A 21,173-nucleotide genomic window follows, 5' to 3' on the forward strand; every position below is an offset into this window, starting at 1 on the left:
CTTCTGAGCAAACATGCTTAGGATACCACTGCACACCTCAAAACCTGTTCAAGGATCTAAGCACCCACCCCACTGTTCTCTCCTGCCCCTTAAAAAAAGTTCTCCTCTTATCAACCTGGTTAATAAGGCTGTCCCAGCATGCAGCAGTCTTTAAGATGTTTTGCTTGTGCTGTAACAATATGATCAAGGGAACAGAAGGCAAGCCAAGCTGCATTAATCACTAGGTTAATAGAAGCAATCCCCTGGAGAGACATGAAAGGTAGGCTATAGATGAGAAGAGGTGAGGCCATATCTGAAACCATTATCAGTTGAGGCAGCTTGATTAGAAATCTTCCTTTGATTAGACTGAAATAAGCCTTAAATTAAGATAATGATGTGATCTCATAATTGATTATATGAAATCCCTCTTTTCTCATCAAACCTAGCTCCAGCCAACACTGTTGGTGGTGACAAGGCAAAAATACCTATAATTGAGAATAGCAACAAAATCCTCTAATTCAAGGATAGGGAACCTATGGCCTTCCATGTGTTGCTGGGCTCTTAATCCTATCAGACAGAGCCAGCATGGAGAATGATCAGGATGGTGGGAGTTGGACTCCATTAACATCCGGAGTACTGCCAGTTCCCAATCCCTGCCTAGTTACTCAGATCATGGAGCAAGATTAGCTTGGAAGCTTTCATAGGGGTCCCAATCTAGACAGTTTAAAAGGGGAATAAGACAAATTCATGAAGGACTGAGCTATCAATGGCTACTAGTCATGTTATCAATTGACTGCTGCCAGGATAAGAGGAATCATTCCTTTGAATACCAGTTGCTGGGGGACAACAGTTGAAGAGGGCTATTGCCCTCATGACCATCTTGTGAGTGCCATGATCATGCTTAACCAAACCATGGGACACCTCCTCTCAGGAAAAGGTATGAGACCCCTGGAGAACCCCATAGGTCCTGGGGGATCGTGCAATAGTCCCAAGACAGCTTATCTTTTTACCTGGGTCCTCTGATCCCGCCTGAAATTGTCTTATTATGAACTATTTCTTAGAAGACCTTGCAAACTGGGTGAATTAAATTGAAGTGATCACTTACAGTTTCTGGAGTTCAGAGGCTTTATTCATGCAGAAACTATTTAAAGGATGAGAAAATAGCTTTTATGAGAGAAATATCAGACACGTCTGGAGAGAAAGCAAACATAGCTTACAAACAACTGCAGGCTAGATTACTAGAAAACAGTGCTTTCATGTTGTTTAAATGAACACATATATTAACTTGGGAGAAGGAGTATTTGTTTTTCTCCAGCACTATTTTAATTCAAGAGTATCATATTGCAACCAATAGGTGGTGAAAATAAGACCTCTCCTTTTGCCTTTGCAACCCAAGAAGAAGATTATTCTTGCTAGGTCAACAGCTATCTATTTACTTCCTTTTTTTTATTAATAAAATTTTATTAAGATTTTAAAGATTACAGAAAAAAAAAGAAAATAATAACAATCAAGGAAAAAAAGAAAAAACAATACATATAAAAAAGCATAATCAAAAACCATAAAACAGAAGAAAAAAGATAAAAAACAAGTCAAACCTGTACATCACTTACTTACATTCACTTATTTCCTTGACCTCCTCACACCTCCCATTTTTGTATTCTAATTCAATTTGTTATTTCAGCAAATCCTTCCAACCTTATTTTTATCTTAATAATTTGTCTTAATATACTATAATTTTACATTCTCTCTTTCACCAACTCATTTTCACTTAATCCTTTATGTCATTTCTACTAAAACCACATAATTTTCTTTTCCCAACATCTTTCTAGCAATCCTTAATTTTGCATTATTTTTGAAGATAAACTTTGATTTTTTTCCAATCTTCTTCCACCGACTCTTCTCCTTGGTCCCAGATTCTGCCAGTCATCTCAGCCAGTTCCATGTATCTATTTACTTCCTTAATGTCAACTCCCTTGTTCAGCAATAAATGTTGCTGCTCCAGATCAGCTGTGACTCCAACTTTCACAGTAGCTTCAAGTCATGGACATTGTGCTTCCCACAGACATGTGTTTGGCCACTCTGAGAAACAGTATGCTGCACTAGGTAGGGCCTTTAAGTGATTCAGCAGGGCTCTTATGCTCCTTAGAGACAGGTAGAAATATATTATATTCTCTGTCCTGCTGCTGAGACTTCCATTCTTTCTGGTCTGCCTGACTTTATGAAATGACCTCATACACTCTCAGTTCATTTTAAATATATTATGCTTTAAGAGTTATTTTCTCTGTTTTAAAATCTGTTGCTGTTCTCTCCCTCCCCCCCCCCCACACTTACATTGATACTTTATGTGCAGTTTGCTGGCACAAGTTACACCAATGCTAATGTGGGTGGGTGGAACAAAGTAAGAGAGTTCAGAAAGCAGGTAGGAAGAAGAATTCTGTGACTCCGGGAAAGACTGAAAGCAATCGAACAATACCCCAAAGGGACTTAACTCAAGTAAAGAAGACAAAGAACAGGAGGAATAAGAAGCAGAAAAGATGAGTGAAAATGAATTTAAAAGGGGGTCTTTTCTATTATCCTTTGAGTGACTTTTGATGGTTGGCAAACACTTGAAATAGATAGGGAGCTTTGATAGCATTTTAATAATAAAGCAAACTTAACATTTAGATGGGTCTTTGGACTGTTCAAATACCTTCCCATTCATTATCTAGTCATAATTCTTTCCATATGATACTGTAGGCCAAAGCCTACTCTTCAGTCTCAGGAACCATCACACCAAATTGAGCGGCTGTATCCCCAGAGGTGTCTGAATCAGGGCAGCATGGAACATTTCAATCATATTTATTCAAAAATGGCATCTGGCATCCAAATATAGACAAAAGACAACTTCTCTACCTTGAAACCCTCATGTGAAGTTGACCAGCAGTCTCTCAAGAGGTATCCTAACGCACAGAAGACAGACAGACAAACCACTTTACAAAATATGTAATAGATGTCTAGTGTGATGAAAAAACCTGTTTCCTTTCAGTTTCAGGAAATGCTATACTCATCAGAAGGATAGAAGTTCTCCGTGTCAACCTACATAATTCCTACTGCTGCATAGAAAGTGTCTTTACCTATTACTTCAGAACATTTACATGCATGTTCTTGACCAAATAATTTATTATTGATAGCACTGCTTACTCAACTACAGTGGTACCTCAGGTTACAGGTGCTTCAGGTTACAGACTCCACTAACCCAGAAATAGCACCTCAGGTTAAGAACTTTGCTTCAGGAAGAGAACAGAAATCATGTGGCGGCAGTATGGCAGCAGTGGGAGGCCCCATTAGCTAAAGTGGTACCTCAGGTTAAGAACAGTTTCAGGTTAAGAACGGACCTCCAGAATGAATTAAGTTCTTAACCTGAGGTACCACTGTATGTAGTTTGTCCCCACCAAAACATTTTGGCTTTTGATATAATGCTAGGCAATCAGTTGGAAAGGTCTATTAAATACACCATGGAGTTCATTTTCATCTGGCAAGAGTTCAGGAGGCACATTTAAATCTGGCTGTGCTGGAGGAAGAAGCTAAATGATACCTTATTGCAAGTCAAAGAATCTCAAAAGGAGGCATATGGCCAGATTTCATGCTCTTTTAGAAATGGGCAAAACTCTCGTTCACGATCTGAGCCAGAATGAAGAAACATTTTGTTTGTGAAAAAAATATGTGCTCATGAGAACATAATTAACTTTTGGATCACTCTCAAGATACATCTACACCAATATTCTGTTTCCAGTTTAACATGGACCAGCCAAATGCTTCCTGAAACTTGCAAGCTGAATATGAACACTGTGGTCCACCCCTGTTTCATGTCACCACTTTCAGATATTTACAGGTATGCTCTCCCTGTACATAGATGTTCCATTTCTCTGTTATAGACTGAACGTCATTGACAGGCTTATCTTTCAAATGTCAATCAAATCCAGGGATGGCGAGCATATGACCTTTCAGGTGTTGCTGGGCTACAGCTCCTTGTGCCATTCTGGCTAGGGCTGGAGCTGCACAGGTTGCCCACCCCTGGTCTAATCATTTCTTTAAAGCCATTCCATGGCTTTGATCCTAAGCTAAGGTAATGAAGCTGAAAAGAAGGAAAACTTTTCATTCTCCTCTATAGTGACCTGCAGGCCCCACCACACTGACTCCACAGCGAGTCTGTGGGCCATCCTGAGCTTTGACAGTACTCAAGAGGAAGTCCTGTTGCTGGAGGAAGGAGGGGATGAGAAACCTTCTTTCTGCGTACTTCCTTTGCTAAGGAGCCACACCTGAATCACAGCTCCACAGCAGCACCCATGACACTTTGTCCAAGAGGGCCTCCAACCACCCAGAGTGGCTTTTATAGGTGCAGGGGAAAGAAGAGCTGGATATTTCTCCTTCTCTGAGCTTCCTTAACTTATTTTAGGATCCATCCCCACTAAGTTAATTGCACGCTGTGTGAAGACGTACTTACTGCTATTAGTCTTGGGGCTTATTACCAAGGCCAGAGTGGGGCAGTTTGCTTAGGCAGCAGATTCAGAGGAAGGGGCAGTGTCACCCCTAATACAGCTATTCTTCCTGAACCCACCAGGCATTCCCATCCTCCTGAGCTGGTTCCTTGCCATTCACTTGTTGCTAGTCTGGGTTGACCAGTTGTTTCTGTTGGGATTCTTGCTCCATGTTTGCAGTCATGAGAGTGTTGTCTATCACATGACATGATGTTTTTATTCCACAGAATGGGAAGTGACGGAGACAGGATGTTTTAGTTTTACTGTGTTTGTGAAGTGGGACTGTTGTCCTTTGTCCTTTCTCTTTTTGCTGTCTGATGAGAAAGAGGAAGGAGCTAAGTCAGAATGCTCTGAGCGTATTATATGTAAATAAAGTAGATTAGCCAAAATGCTGAGATATTGAGTCTGTTACGCAAACTGCCAATACTCTGCAGGATCCCTAAGTGTGTTGATGCTTCTTGGTATCAGTTGCTGTGATGTTCGTGCTGGAGAAAGCGTTTGAAGCTCCCGACCGACCAGGAGGGAGAGAACATACCAGTCGGGCATGTGTCTTTACCAGGGTCCTCCACGAGAGTAGGACGATCCTAACAGTTTCACCAGGTCATCCTTACCCAATCCTTCACAGACAGTGCTGTGAAGTTGAGGTCACCTTCCCCATCTTCTCTCAGCGGTGGCCATCTCACATGTTCCACATGGACATCTGCTGCTCTGCGCAGATGATGCACGCTTGCACCACAGTTGCACTACAGCAGGACGGTGAGTAAGTGGTTCAGGAAGCTGCTGAGCAGGACAGCTGTATGTGCCAGAACTATGGTCTGCCTCCACCACAGGCAGCAGTGCTTGTGGATGTCAGTTGCTGGAAACCATGGGAGGGGAGAGAGCTATTGTGCTGTAATCCTGTGTGCAGGTTTCCCATGGGCAACTGTTCAACTACTGTGAGAACAGGATGCTGGACTACGTGAGCCATTGACCTGATCCAGTAGGCTCTTCTTTGAGCCCTAGCTATACATCCTGCCAAGCCAGCCTGCTACACTCATGTGCAGTGGAAGGCATTTTCTCATTGCTAGCATTGATGGAAGAATCATTGTCTAGTTGGGCTCTGCACATGGAAGTGGAGTGCCATCTTGTTCTTTACTTCAGGCTGCAAAATGTCTTGGGCTGACACTGCCTACTGCCCCTCAGTTCCATTGGTTTGCCCCAAGTTCTAGCAAATCTATTGTCCACTTTCTTCTCACATTTTGTAGGAGAAGTGCTCTGGCTGCTGTAGTCATGCTTGCTTGTTTATACATGGGACACGGGTGGTGCTGTGGTCTAAACCACTGAGCCCCTTGGGCCTGCTGATCGGAAGGTCGGCGGTTCGAATCCTCTCAACGGTAGTGAGCTCCTGTTGCTCTGTCCCAGCTCCTGCCAACCTAGCAGTTCAAAAGCATACCAGTGCAAGTAGATAAATAAATACTGCTGCAGCAGGAAGGTAAACAGCATTTCCATGTGCTCTGGCTTCCTTCATGGTGTTCTTTTGAGCCAGAAGCAGTTTAATGCTGGCCACATGACCCAGAAAGCTGTATGTGGATAAACATTGGCTTCCTCGGCCTGAAGCAAGATGAGCACTGCACCCCATAGTCACCTTTGACTGGACTTAACCGTCCAGGGGTCCTTTACGTTTACCTTTACCTACATGGTCACTCGCAAACTGTTGATGCTGTCAAATTGGCCTCTGATCAAGAAAGCTAAAGAGAATCAAAACATGCTCTAAAGTCCATGTATTTTCCAGACCTCACTGCCTAGGGAAGCCCTTGATGCTGATGTACTGCTCTGGTCTTGCTCCTTGATTCCCCTGTTTCACTTGGATGTGTGAAAGAGGCCTCTACACCATAGATTGGCAAACTAAGCCCCAGGGGCCGGATCCAGCCCAATTGCCTTTTGGATCTGGCCCGCGGACGGTCCTGGAATCGCTGCATGGATTGGCGTGGAGATTCTGATCATTCGGGCTGCACCCCCCCACACACACACCACAGCGGTGCCTCCTCCCTTCCTCCTCCTGGCTTCTCCCAGCCCTGCCTAGAGGAGGAAAGGGGCTGGGCTTTGTTGAGCAGCGGTTGGCTGAGTGCCGTTTTAAGCAGCCCCTCTCCGGAGGCAGCCCTTTCACACCGCTCATCGTCCCTCCGCCGCCAGCCCCTGCCACTCGCAAGGCACAGGTAAGCAGCCACCAGGGCTCATCCGGTGCTGTGGAGAAGGGAGGGGAGAGTCGTGGGGGGATCCTCCCCCCAAAAAAATATAGTCCAGCCCCCCACAAGGTCTGAGGGACAGTGGACCGACCCCTGCAGAAAAGGTTTGCTGACCCCTGCTCTACACCATTTATACAGTTGTATGTGTGTATGGTCTTGCTGTGACAGGAATCTGTGCAATAGGAATGGAAACTTTACCCTTCATTTAACAGAACATGTTCCTGTGCCACTGAGTTAGGACTTAAGATGCATCCATCTACTTATTGGAGAGATTTATCCCAAACTTTCATATGCAGATGTTCCCTGAGGCAAGATTCCCAGCCAAGCTCACCACTGCTCCACTGTGTCCTTATTGTCTTTTCCAGCAGCAATGATTTACAGCAGATGAATGGCTTACTCCAGTATTGCAGAGTTCTACAGGGCCATTTTCCTAGAGGTAAACAGTGCTTGGATTTTGTCTGTGCACTTCTGTATCGTGCAGATATGTATACATTATTTACTGGGACATACGTAGGTTCTGTGTGGGAGGCTGAGTAATGAAACAAATCAGGGTGATTTTGAGGATCTTCCCCCATCTCCTTAGTTGAAGCGCAATATCAGTAAACTCTCTTGAGTCAAATCAGGGCCTTCCAAATGGCTTGTGTCATTTCTGTATTTTTCTGTGCATATAACTACATATTTTCCTTTGGCTCCATGTTTCTTTAGGTGTATGGTTTGTCTGAAAAGTTGCTGAAGAACTATGGATTTTTGTTGCTGTTGCTGCTAAGGCACCGAAGCATGATCTTAAGAAAGAAAAAGCTAAAAGCTTCATTTAAATTTCTTTAAAATCCTACATTGCTGTGCTTTAACAAAACACAAACGAACTCAGAACTCTCCAGAACTCTGTAGACATAATTGGAGACAGCTTTACATTACAAGGCCTGTTGGAGGACACAGGCAATGGAAAGGTATGCATGGTATAAAGCTGGAAGTTGGTTTTATTTATTAAAAAAAATACTTAAGAAAAAATACCCACCACTCACCCATTTCTTAATTATATTAAGATAAGGCAGAGCAAGAGACAAATGACTGCTTCCCCCATAAGTCATTATAGAGGGAAATGATTCCCTTTTGTTTATCCCATAAAAAGACTCTGGACCAATTTGTCTGCAATTTGGCTGACTTCATCCACACTGGAAGTGCTCCTGTGCCTGTAAATTTCATCTGCTTTGGCCAACACAGTTGCTTTTAGATTCCCCATTATAGTGAATGAGGAAATGCAGAACATCATTTTTTCCAGTGCAACCCAGAACCCAGCATACAAACTGAAGTGAAGAGAGGGCACAGAGCACCTCAGAAACAGATGTGAATTTTCATTTTGTGAAAATAAAATCTGTCCCAGGATTATGGACTTAATCAGTGAGAGATAGATGATTGCTATTTGATAATGCAACTATTTCCCCCTGGATCCTTCCAGAGTGTTGCCATTTTTGTATTTAAGTGCATTATTCCTTGTGCATCACAGGGCTATCCCACTGTGTTCTGTTTTCCTTAGACCACAATATATTATATTTGACCCTGTAGGGATTGAAATCAGAAATCCTTGTTTTAATAAGCTTTCCTGGATGTGCCCCAATTTACTCTGTGGAAATCTATTAACTGGCGAATTACCATTTTAATATTGTGGAATTATGGTGTGTTGAATTGTTTGTACTACATGAGTTGTTTTGTATGCTACTTTGAACGTTTGGGAAGGTGGAACAGAACCTTATTTTTAAACAAAACAAAATCTCCCTGAAGATACCGTATATAACATCCAAACTGCATCAACAGATTTTGTAAATAAGTAAGTGTTGCTCTAATGGCAAAACAAAGGGAGGCTAAGTCAGAATGCCAGCAAACTGGTTCCCCTGCCCATCCGACCGTGATAATGGACGGAGTGCTGTTAATTGTCTTTCCACTTAAAACGCTGTCAGTGGTATTTAAAAATTAGTTTTAGTGTTTAATTCCCCCAACCCCCATGTTGGCTGTTTGGCAATCTTTTGTTTGCTGGCAATCACAAACTCCATTTGCCCATCTGTTGGCAGTGACATCACTAATTATGATTTCCATTATTTAGAAAGTCAGCACTGAATTGTGGCTTTTAGCATAATGCACGCCAAGCCAGTTTCTGCTTGGCATTTCCCTGCGGAGAAGAACACCGCAAAGAGATTCCGTTAGGCTACATTCAGGCTGCCACTTACTCTGCATTTCATTATTTATCAAAATAATGGACTGGGCCTTAGTTCTTTTCCTCTGGGAAGCAAAATTTCTGAGTGCTCCACACGTGGTTCCTGGAATGGGGCTACCATTGCCATTGCTGCTGCCATGTGCGCTCCGTTTTTAGGCATGTTGACACGATGCAAGTGCTCAGATATTACTTTCCCATTGAATTCAGATGTAATCTAAATGCAGATTTGAAGTTCTCTTTATGGCTGAATTGGGAATGGAATAGCATATTACAGAAGACTTAAAGGTAAATGACCCCTGACAGTTAAGTGCAGTCACGAATGACTGTGGGGTTGCGATGCTCATCTCGCTTTACTGGCCGATGGAGCCAACGTTTGTCCGCAGACAGTTTTTCCGGGTAATATGGCCAGCATGACTAAGCCGCTTCTGGTGTAACCAGAGCAGCACACGGAAACGCCATTTACCTTCCCACCGGAGCGGTACCTATTTATCTACTTGCACTTTGACATGCTTTTGAACTGCTAGGTTGGCAGGAGCAGGGACCGAACAATGGGAGCTCACCCCATCGTGGGGATTCGAACCGCCGACCTTCTGATCAGCAAGCCCTAGGCTTAGTGGTTTAGACCACAGTGCCACCCGCGTCCCTTACAGAAGACTTAGGTTGGCCATAAAAAAGGGAAGCCAGTTCCAGCCTCTTCCTTATCTTAAGATAGTTATACTTCCCTAGGAAGTACATAACTCCCTATTTCCCGTTCTTCTGGTTGTGTGCTTATGGAGTGTGTTAACAATGTCTATAGTCACAAATTAACAAATGAAAGAACTTAACATCCACAAAAGAAGAAAGGCGATTCATTAACAAATGCCATAGTACAAATTTTTGCAGGCAGTTTCCTCAGATTTACAATCTGTTCTGTAAAGTTTCAAGACACAAGATAATAGATGACTAAGGTTTGAACCAAATTCATTTCAGTTCAACACCTAGCCAAACACACTCCGTAACCAATTGCACTAGGAAGCTATGGCACCAATAGCCTACTGAGATTATAATTGCAATCCAGAGCACACTCTGGTTTCTCTTCAGATTGTATAAGTAATTGCAATCCAGAGCTATTTGGCCGAGCGGGGGTTGCATATCAAGTTAGGTACAATGTCAGTAGGATCAAATTGATTCATCTGGCCCATACTGAGTTAAGAGAGGGAGAACCTGGCTCACCTGACATGCAGAGAGAACATCTTAAAAATACTAGATCTTTCTTTCTTTCCTTTTTTGAGCTGTCTGATCCTATGCATGTGATTTGCTGTTATGAACCACTTAGCTGGGAATCACAAATTGTGTTCAGGTCCTACTTTGGGGGCTTATCATGGGTCTCTGGTTGGCCACTATGAGAACAAGATGGCAAATTAGGTGGGCCTTTGGTCTGCTGCAGCAGAATTTTTTTAATGTTAAACAGGGAGTTGGCTTCTGTGGTCCAGAAGGCCTCTCCAGCTCCATAGTACTATGGAGAATTCATGAGACTTCTGGATCCATGCCCTTGGGGTTAAACATTTTTTTCTAAAAGAGTTTTATCAATAAGCTTTCCAAAGTATTCTATATATTTTATATGTATATAAAGGCTCACTAGCAACACATTGATGAAGCTTTTATTTCAACTTGAAGCATCAGTGCTTTTAATTTTATCAAGAAATACATAAAAAGCAAGTTGTGGGGGGGGGGACCACATCAAATTCCAATAAATCATTTAAAACAAATTAGAGTGATGACTGTGCTGACAGATACAGTTTTCCATTAAAAAAGAAAAGAAAAGATTTTCATCACAAAGCAGGCATTACTGAAAGATTTAAATCCTACGGCACAATTTCACTTGTTTGCTCACACTTGAGTGCCCTAAATCAACTCTGGACCCAGTCCCATAAGCAAAATGCTAACAACGTTACACCGTAGAAGAGTATTATCTTGGGTGTATGTCTGTGTTGGAATATGGGTTTATTACATTATTCAAATCTACTCTTGGATCTCAGAAACATAGTTTTTTTGTGTTGAGTACTAGAGCATATATATGTATAAACAAACAAAGTCATCTGTAAAATCTAAGGCATCTTTCAAGTTCATTTAATGAGATACTGAATTTGCCTGGTCGAGACAAGAACATTGGCAGAAATAGGTGCCATGCTTTCCCCACTGTTTATATCACACTGTTTATTAAAAGATGCCAAATGAAATAGGAAAGGACCTTATCAGTTGGAAGCACTGTGTTATTATTCAGTGGAAGAAGGGGAGGACAAAACAGACCACAAATTCCATATCGAAACATCTCTGCTGGCTAAAGATGATGTCCATTTCCTGTGAGATGCAAGACAGACACATCATCTTTTTTATCACCGCTTATGTTATTTATAAACACTTAAGGCTGCAATCAGGGCTGGTCCAAGACAATTTTGCTGCTTGAGGCAATGGAGAAGATGAACTCGTCTCTCCTTGCATAGAAGTTGACTGGACTGGCTGCGGAAACTTAGTTCAGGACTGGAAACTAAATAGTGTCCTGCCGTGAAACAGAAGGCAGCAGGCTCATTTACGGAGCTGATCTCCAATGGTGGGGATTCCTCAGGGGGCTCAGAAGGCATAGTGGGGGGTGGGGGTGGGGGCTGCTGCTGCTTCCACCCATCTGCTTCCTGAGGTCATTGGGTAGCTCTGCCTAATGGGTAGGGCAGGATCTGGGTAGTGGATTGGTTGCCTCCTCGGAGTTCACATGCTGATGGTCCAGTGATGGTCCAGTGCTCATGCTCTTGTGTTCTTTGAGTCTCTCATCAAACTTTTAACTTGCTCAAAATATGCAATTTATTATCGTTTCCAACCAAATTTCACCACGAACCATCCTTCAATGGACTTTTCTTAAATTGCCAAATTTCAAGTCACTGGTTTCTAACTATAAACCCATAGACCACACTCCATTTCTTAACATAATAATAACAATAATAATTTTTTATTTATACCCCACCCTTCCCAGTTCAAAAACCGGGCTCAGGGCGGTTAACAACAAATTTAAAACACCTAATTGTAAAAGCAGCATAAAATACAGTATAAAAACATGAATAACAATAAAATTCAAAGTTCAGAAATCAGTTTAGGGGAAATCCATCTAATAAGCATTAGATAATCACCAGGGCTAGCTGGCTGAATTAGTCCTACTTGGGCCAGCAAGGAGACCAGGGGAGAATTAGCTGTGGGGTCCCAGAGCAGGTAATTTTCATAAAAGGGGAGGGGGAGGGAAGAGAAGGGAAGGGAAATAAAAGATCAGGCTGAATTCAAATTAAAGGCCAGGTGGAATAGCTCTGTCTTACAGGCCTGACAAAAATAGGTTAATCCTGAAGGGCCCTAGTCTCATGTGAGAGAGCATTCCACCAGGTCGAAGCCATCACTGAAAAGGCCCTGGCCCTGGTGGATAGTCTGACTTCCTTAGGGCCTGGGACCTCTAAACTATTATTATTCGTGGACTTTAAGGTCCACTGCGGGGCATACCAGGAGAGGTGGTCTCAGAAATATGAGCGCCCTAAGCCATAATGGTGGAATGTGTTTCAGCCAACTCACTCTCAACTCACAGTCATAACTATGCCACTGTAATTTTCTGTGGATTGGCAGAGTTAAGTTTTTTGTTTTTTTGTTTCTGCTTCAGTTTTAGCTTTAATATTTCATATGCGTGTTTCTGTATTTTAAAACTGCTTTAATATTCATTTTGTAAGCTTCCCCGAGAAGGCTTTTCTTGCCATTTTTTTATTCTAAATAAATACTTGGTCTCTTTACTGTGGGTGTTGACTGAATAATCGTTAATGTAAACAGTATGATTTGTGGCTCAGATCATCAGCTGTGGCTCAGATCATCAGCTTCTTATAGCAAAATTCAAGCTTAAACTGAAGAAAGTAGGAAAAACCACTGGGCCGGTAAGATACAATCTAAACCAAATCCCTTATGAATACACAGTGGAAGTGAGGAACAGGTTTAAGGATTTAGATTTGCTGGACGGAGTGCCTGAAGAACTATGGGTGGAGGCTCGCAACATTATACAGGAGGCAGCAACTAAAACCATCCCAATGAAAAAGAAATGCAAGAAAGCAAAGTGGCTGTCCAACGAGGCCTTACAAATAGCGGGGGAGAGAAGGCAAGCAAAATGTGAGGGAGATAGTGAAAGATACAGGAAATTGAATGCAGATTTCCAAAGAATAGCAAGGAGAGACAAGAAGGCCTTCTTAAATGAGCAATGCAAAGAAATAGAGGAAAACAACAGAATGGGAAGAACCAGAGATCTGTTCAAGAAAATTGGAGATATGAAAGGAACATTTCGTACAAAGATTACCATAATAAAGGACAAAAGTGGTAAGGACCTAACAGAAGCAGAAGACATCAAGAAGAGGTGGCAAGAATACACAGAGGAATTATACCAGAAAGATATGGATGTCTCGTACACCCCAGGTAGTGTGGCTGCTGACCTTGAGCCAGACATCCTGGAGAGTGAAGTCAAATGGGCCTTAGAAAGCACTGCAAATAACAAGGCCAGTGGAAGTGATGGTATTCCAGCTGAACTATTTAAAATTTTAAAAGATGATGCTGTTAAGGTGATACACTCAATATGCCAGCAAGTTTGGAAAACTCAGCAGTGGCCAGAGGATTGGAGAAGATCAGTCTACATCCCAATCCCAAAGAAAGGCAGTGCCAAAAAATGCTCCAACTACCACACAATTGCATTCATTTCACATGCTAGCAAGGTTATGCTTAAAATTCTACAAGGCAGGCTTAAGCAGTATGTGGACGGAGAACTCCCAGAAGTGCAAAATGGATTTAGAAGAGGCAGAGGAACCAGAGACCAAATTACAAACATGCGCTGGATTATGGAGAAAGCTAGAGAGTTCCAGAAAGACATCTACTTCTGCTTCATTGACTATGCAAAAGCCTTTGACTGTGTCGACCACAGCAAACTATGGCAAGTTCTTAAAGAAATGGGAGTGCCTGATCACCTCATCTGTCTCCTGAGAAATCTCTATGTGGGACAAGAAGCTACAGTTAGAACTGGATATGGAACAACTGATTGGTTCAAAATTGGGAAAGGAGTACGGCAAGGCTGTATATTGTCTCCCTGCTTATTTAACTTATATGCAGAATTCATCATGCGAAAGGAGGGCTGGATGAATCCCATACCGGAATTAAGATTGCCGGAAGAAATATCAACAACCTCAGATATGCAGTTGACACAACCTTGATGGCAGAAAGTGAGGAGGAATTAAAGAACCTTTTAATGAGGGTGAAAGAGGAGAGCACAAAATATGGTCTGAAGCTCAACATCAAAAAAACAAAGATCATGGCCACTGGGCCCATCACCTCCTGGCAAATAGAAGGGGAAGAAATGGAGGCAGTGAGAGATTTTACTTTCTTGGGCTCCATGGTCACTGCAGATGGTGCCAGCAGTCATGAAATTAAAAGACACCTGCTCCTTGGGAGAAAGGCAATGGCAAACCTAGGCAGCATCTTAAAAAGCAGAGACATCACCTTGCCAACAAAGGTCCGTATAGTTAAAGCCATGGTTTTCCCAGTAGTGATGTATGGAAGTGAGAGCTGGACCATAAAGAAGGCTGATCGCCGAAGAATTGATGCTTTTGAATTATGGTGCTGGAGGAGACTCTTGAGAGTCCCATGGACTGCAAGAAGATCAAACGTATCCATTCTTAAGGAAACCAGCCCTGTGCTCACTGGAAGGACAGATCCTGAAGCTGAGGCTCCAATACTTTGGCCACCTCATGAGAAGAGAAGACTCCCTGGAAAAGACCCTGATGTTGGGAAAGATGGAGGGCACAAGGAGAAGGGGACAACAGAGGACGAGATGGTTGGACAGTGTTCTTGAAGCTACCAGCATGAGTTTGATCAAACTGCAGGAGGCAGTGGAAGACAGGAGTGCCTGGTGTGCTCTGGTCCATGGGGTCATGAAGAGTCGGACACGACTAAACGACTAAACAACAACAACAATTAAAGTAATTATAGTATACTCATCATAAATTAATTATAAAGACTGGGGATGTATATGGGGATAATGGAAGGACAGATCGTGAAGCTGAGGCTCCAATACTTTGGCCACCTCATGAGAAGAGAAGACTCCCTGGAAAAGACCCTGATGTTGGGAAAGATGGAGGGCACAAGGAGAAGGGCACGACAGAGGATGAGATGATTGGATGGTGTTCTTGAATCTACCAGCATGAGTTTGACCAAACTGCAGGAGGCAGTGGAGGACAGAAGTCCCTGGCGTGCTCTGGTCCATGGGGTCACAAAGAGTCGGACACGACTAAACAACTAAACAACAACAACATGATTGAAAATGAAGGAGGGAAGCAGCCAGACAAAGAGAAAATGAAGAGAGGAAAAGAGGAAAGAACTCCAAGCCTTGAGGATCACCAACAGGAAATAGAATCATAGAATCATAGAGTTGGAAGAGACCACAAGGGCCATCGAGTCCAACCCCCTGCCAAGCAGAAACTGAATAGAAACTGAAAGGATGAGAGATGGTAAGAAACAACCATTATTTTTAAAAAAGAAAAAGAAATGCCACCACGCTAAAAAAAAGAAACGTTAGAAAGACAAGAATAAAATAAGCCAAGTCCTCATCTTAGATGAAGAACAAAGAATAAGAGAATGGATAAACACATCAAATGTTGCAGAAAGACCAAGAATAGAAATCTCTGGAACTTAGCCACCAGTACATTATTAAGTATTTTAGCAAGAACAGATGTAGTGGAATTAATGCTTCAACCAAAACCTAACTGAAGGGCATCCAGAAAGAATTGAAAGAAAGAAATTCAAGACAAACTGGGGGGGGGGAGCTGTGCCCCAAAACTTTTAAACAGTCAAAAAACAAACGACAAAAGATGCTCACACTGGCCAGGAGGAGAATGCTGGGAGCAGACAGATTGCTCTGCCAGCCATTGCATCCCATGCTATTTGGAGAACAGCAGTGAATATGGCTTGCCAGTTCATCCTGGCCCCCTTCTTCTTCCCCTTCTTCTACACTCCATTTCAGGGTACCCTGTCTCTGGTGCTCCTTCCCGCTTGAACATTTGGCAGGAGGAAGGGGGCAATGCTGTACCACCAGAGTGATATTTGTGTTACTCCATCAGTGGCAGGCAGCGGGAGGCCAACTTACTCGGGAGACAGCGGGAGAGCCCTGCTATATCCAAGCTCCCTGTTTTGGTGTGAGAGGGTTTCGATGCTCTGCCTGAGAGCCGGGGGTGGGGGCAAAAGTGTCAGCATTAATCTATGCCCCCACTATTTTTTTTTCAGGGTAAGCAGAAGAGTATAGACAAATCTTGTTATAAACACTCTGTCGTCACTAATGAAAATGAATGAATGAACTACCCTTTAGAAAAAAAGATGGTTGTAACAGTAGTTTCTATTTTGGTTGTCCGTCCTCATCGCGTTCCTCCCCCCCCCCCACTTAAAATGGTTTTATTTCTAATAGAATAAGCAAGAGGGTGAATCGAGGAATTCCCGTGGCATATCAAACAGATGCCTCAGCACTTGTGAGTGATACGATGTCGATTCTCTAACAACAATGACAATTACTCTTTTTGACTTTGCCATGGCTCTCAGTGTGAAGTCTTTCTGATTAATTAGGCAGCGTTTTTCAATCAAGAAGTAATTTAAAATACTCTTTAAAGTTCTAAGAAGTAACGTACAGTAGGTGCCACTTTAATTACAGTTCATCTTGATCGTGTTTGGGATGATCTGTCAATTCCCATCTCCTCTGCACAGCATCCAGGCCTCCTTGCCAGCAGAGTGCCTGCTGGTATTAGTACACTGGAGCAATTAATAAGGGTACCATATAAACTCATTGTCTTACTTCTGACAATGTGGAGTAAGAGTTGCATGTGTAATCCACAAAGGAAAAGAAGAAGGGATGGATTGTGTAGCCAGTACTCTTAGCAAGAACAAACTAGCCAGTCAGCTAAACCCATGGGATGGCCCCAACAGTGGTGGAGCTTCATGCTCTGGAACCAGGGGTGGAGAACAGGTGGGGGAATGGCTGGTGCACATCTCGGGGGCATGGCGCATGTCCCGGGGGTGTGGCATGACACCTGCGGGGGCATGACGCCCACAGTGGGGGGGGGGGCATCTGTGATGGCACCCCACCAGAATCGTGGTGCCGGGGGCGGTGAGCTCCCCCTGCCCCCCTCTTCCTCCGCCAATGGTGGCCAATACTGAATGGATTGAGTTATGCTCATGCAATGCAGCTTACCACTCTCCTCTCCCCATGTCTCCCCCAAATCAGCTCTGTGTGGGTCCCCCAGATTTTGAAGGGGCATGGAGGCCTGCTGAGGAGAAGATTTTTACACAAGCAGAAGTCTGCTGTGTGAGCAGAGCAGCATTGTTGGATACAACCCTGTGACTTTCTTTTCTTTCAGGATGGACAAGAGAATAGTGAAAGTGTGTTGGGTTGATTATTCACATGTTGAGCTACTGTAGGAAATCAAAGGCCTTCTCAAACCCAAGTAACATCCCCAACTCTTTGCCTTCATCCCACTCTTCCCCATCATGACCACATCAATATAAATTTATCTTTCCACTTAACAGGTTTGGGCTGTGCAATGAAGCCCCAATTATAAAGAGCTCCTGATTAACGAGGGGCTCTTTTCTTCTATCAACATTTGGTCCTTTCATGATTCCACTCCCTCCCCTCTTTCAATAAAGTGAGCAACACTGATGGAAAAATAAATTGAGGAAAAACAAAATAAAAAAAACAAAATAAAACACGGCTACCTACCTGTAACTAAATTGAGGAAGACACCCTTGGACTTGTCAACAACCAATGTTCCTTGCACATTCAAAGTTGTGGAGTTTCCAGTATGTTTTATTATGTCCCCGCTTACAATCAGGTGAAATAAGGGGAAGTAGTATAGGTATTATATGGATGTATGGAAAGATGGGGAGCTGGATCATTCATGCTTGGTCTCAAATATATTCATTATAAAGTCTGGTATTGCCCTGGCAAATGTTGTGCATTCTTCTTCAAGGCTCTTAATCACATGGAAATCAAACATTTGGAAACACAGGGTCTCTGTCGTAACAAAAGACCACCCTCCACATCTTTAAGTAACATCCCTCAAAAGGCTTCTTTAATGTCATTCATCAAGAGATGCAAAATTCTGTTTATTTAATATGGACATAGTTTTTATGTATTCTCTTGCTGCAATCTGGCTTTTTATGGACAAAAAGTGTTGGGAAATTCTTGTATACAGAACATAAATCTTTATTGGAGATAGTGTATCTGAAAAATGTGCCATAAAATGACTGTTAAGCATTTCTAGTAATTGGCGACACATTCCAAAGGTCAGCCATTAGCTGTCTAGGAGGTTGAGAAGCACATTGTATAGCCGCCAATTTATTCTGGGTTTTCTGCCTGAATGCAAATGGCTATCAAGCATGACAGTTTAGCAGCTCTTTACCAGGAGTTAATGTTCTGGAATTTGTAAAGACATTATGACTATCCTGACCTCATCTTTAATGCAGTCACACAGTTTCATTTTCTAAATTCAAAAGAGTGATGTGTTAAACAGATGGATCATTTCTAATGTTTCATATTAATGGTTCTGTTAATGCCCTCTTCTCATTCTGTTGTTATTGATGCATCCTGATCCCATTCCCATTAACCAGCAAGTCTCGCAATTGAGCTGGCAGTCTGGAGCCTATTGTATCAGAAATTTCTCTACCAATTACTGCTGAATTGTGGATTCTGCTTTGCTTTAACATAATCATTGTGCACAAGGTATCAGAGGTAAGAAACACCACCGGGTCTGGAAACTGCTATGGCTATTTTTGAGCAGAATGTTTGAATGTTGTTTACTGTGTGTTAGGAAGGAAACAAATTGGGAAAGGGTTTTGAGGGGCTCCCATTTTATGCAACATGACGTATGACTATGAAAAGTGAGACTGAAACTTCAGTCGGTATTATCTTTAGAGGGGTTGAGTATTCTAATGGAGAATTCAAAAGCTCACTGAGCATGCCTAAACCATTTCCATGCTTCAGATGTATGGAATCTTTGAGCCTCCATATCTTACTGAACTATATATCCCATCAACCCAGCAAACATGGTGAATGGCTGATGATGGATGATGGGAGCTGAAGTTCAGCAACATTTGGAGGGCCAAAAGTTCCCCATCCCTACCATACTTGAAGTAGCTCCTGTCAGGAGTTCAGCCTAAACTTGAGTAGGACCCTGGCAGAGACACATGCCCAACTGGCATGTTCCCTCTCTCCCGGTCAATCGTCGGGAGCTTCATAATCTTTCTTCTGCCCGAACATCACAGTGACCAATGCCTACCAACACCAGCACACTTAGGGATCCACAGAGTTTGTGCATCATGCACATGACGGACCTCAGCAACTCAGCATTTTGGTTAATCTACTTTATTTGCATATAAACACACACGGAGCACTGCAACATGGCTCCCTCTCTCTCTAGCATCAGACAGCAAAGAGAAAAAGAACAAAGGACAATAGTCCCACTTCACGGAACACAGTAACACAAACATCTTGTCTCTGTCACATCCCACTCTGTCAGTGGTGTAGCGTGGGGGGTGCAGGAGGGGCCAGCCGCACCGGGCGCAACATTTGGGGGGGGGGGCGCTCGCACTCGCAGCTCTCTGACCCTACCTGGCTCACTCACTCTCTCTCACTGCAGTGCTGGCTGTGTGAATCCGATCCGAGCTGCCGGGTCGCCGCCCACTGTGGAGGGGGAGGGTGCCAGGCGTGCGTTGCGGTGCGGAGCGGAGAGAGAGTGAGGGAGGGACTATCTGGGGGAGGGACAGTGCAGCAGCCGCCCAGCGCAGCGCTGAGCGCGGGAGAGAACCACACCCAACCAGCCCAGGCAGCAGCAAGAAGAAGCTGGCAGCGGCGGCAGGTTAGGGGTTAGGGGTTAGGGGCGCAAATTACTTGCCTTGCCCCGGGTGCTGACAACCCACGCTACGCCGCTGCACTCTGTGGAATCAAAACATACACCGTCATGTGATAGACAAAAATCCCATGACTGCAATCACGGAGCAGGAATTCTAACAGCTCCTTGGGGGCTGGCCATTATTTTTAAATTCAATATACTGTATGGTAAATATAAATTGATATGTGGTGTATCTTGGACTTGCATGGGAATGTTACATATCTGCCTTCCTGCAGAGGCAGAGAAGCACCTCTACCCCAACTTAACTCCAGCCATCTGGATTACACTGTAAGATTGCAATAATGGATTAAAAAATTGAAGTTTGAATATGGTAATTAGCTCAGTCCACCTGAACTGAAACTTTCTGCTCACAAAGTTTGAAGTATTTTTATGGTGAACAATCATGACGCTTTTTCTTTTTCTTTTTTTTTGCTTTTTTTTGCCAGTGTTTAATTAATGAAGCACACACGGCTCCATTACTCCAATTTATCACTCTCTCATTTGTAAGTAGCATTGATTATAAATTAATGGTTTATTACTCATTGTTTAAAAAAGTATTTTAATCATATTAAAAAAATAAAACTTTTCAAAGCGGGATCAAAGACAAAAACTGGAAATAATAAAAAAAAAGAATTTTGCAGCATACAAAGAATAAACACTTACCACACTACAACGTGGTGCTTTCATTTAAATTAGTGGAAAACTTCAAAGCAGTTTTAGCACCATTTAAATAAGGTACAAAATAAAGCAACATGCATGACAAGTGAAAGAACATTTGAGAAAGAGCCTTAATTAATAATAACTGGTAGATAAAAGGGGCTATAATGAGATTCTGTATAATAGAACAGTAAATACCAGCAGTCTTAATTTATTATTTAAGAAAGTTGCAAAGGTGGGGAAATCCTGTCGGCTCTCTGGGGAATCAAGACCCCTGTTCACACACAGGCACCTTGTTGTAGGTGTCTGCGCTCAACTCACTGTTGTGACCTGGGGACATGGCACTGGGAATATTACCAGGATATGTTGTGTTAATCCAGAAAACAGGAAATGAAATATTTGCAAACACACAGAATTAGCTCTTTGGGTGGGGCAAAGTTACTATGCCAGCTTCCCGGCAGGTGGGTCACTGTTGCTCACACAGAGGGAGAAGGTAAGGCAAGAAATTCAGCAGGGAATTTTGTGCTGGGCTTTGGTGGCACTCAGAAAGAGTGGCATTGCTTCAAAGTGCCTCCAAGGTCCAGCACAAAATCAGGAACGAACTTCTTCTCTTCTCACATGT

Source organism: Podarcis erhardii (assembly GCF_964252035.2).
Source record: "Podarcis erhardii genome assembly, chromosome: 5".
Lineage (NCBI taxonomy): Eukaryota > Metazoa > Chordata > Lepidosauria > Squamata > Lacertidae > Podarcis > Podarcis erhardii.